The 606-nt window shown below is 37.1% G+C and overlaps 1 protein-coding gene across 4 annotated transcripts in view; it reads left to right on the top strand.

The window, feature by feature from the left end:
• The window catches only part of Armc4 (armadillo repeat containing 4), a 166,624-nt gene that overhangs the window by 46,388 nt on the left and 119,630 nt on the right, over positions 1-606 (top strand). The gene's annotated exons all lie outside the window — the stretch shown is intronic.

The following is a 606-nucleotide window of genomic DNA, read 5'->3' as shown; positions in this document are numbered from 1 at the left end:
TATATATATATATATATATACACATACATACATATTTATTGTATGTTTGTTCCAAATAAGAGCAGTGAGCACAGGGGCAGGTGTTATGACCCGGATGTTTCAAGACAGGCCCTCATGGAGCAGCCAGGCTGCACAGTACCGGCTCTCTGTCTCTGGCTGGACAGTAGAGAATGGCAAGGCTGACAACAAATGTTGTGACTTGCCGCCGTTTTCGGGTTTGCAGTTCTGCGTGATGGAAAGACCATGGATTTTTGAAGGTTCTTTGACTTGGTTAGACGAATGCTAGTGAGACAGGAGGAATCAAGCTTCAGTGATCTGTTGCACAGAATGGCAACTCGATCTTGTATAATTAATTATACATCGTTTATTGCAAAATTGCAGAAAGAGTAGATTTTGGAGTTTTGCCACCAAAAACGATGAGTCTGTGAGGTTTCCGATTTGTTACTTAGCTTGATTTAATTATTCCACAATATAAATATATAACAAAGCGTCACACATGCCCTGTGAATATATAATATGCAGAATTAATGATTTTAATTAGAAATGAGGTTAATGACATTAAAGTATTTTTATACTTAAGGACATGCACATGTAAATATATATATA

Source organism: Fukomys damarensis, unplaced genomic scaffold (genome assembly GCF_012274545.1).
Source record: "Fukomys damarensis isolate Sample0158 unplaced genomic scaffold, DMR_v1.0_HiC HiC_scaffold_19, whole genome shotgun sequence".
NCBI classification, from domain to species: domain Eukaryota; kingdom Metazoa; phylum Chordata; class Mammalia; order Rodentia; family Bathyergidae; genus Fukomys; species Fukomys damarensis.
The sequence above is the reverse complement of the archived record's forward strand: the minus strand, read 5'-3'. Positions and strand labels throughout refer to the sequence as shown.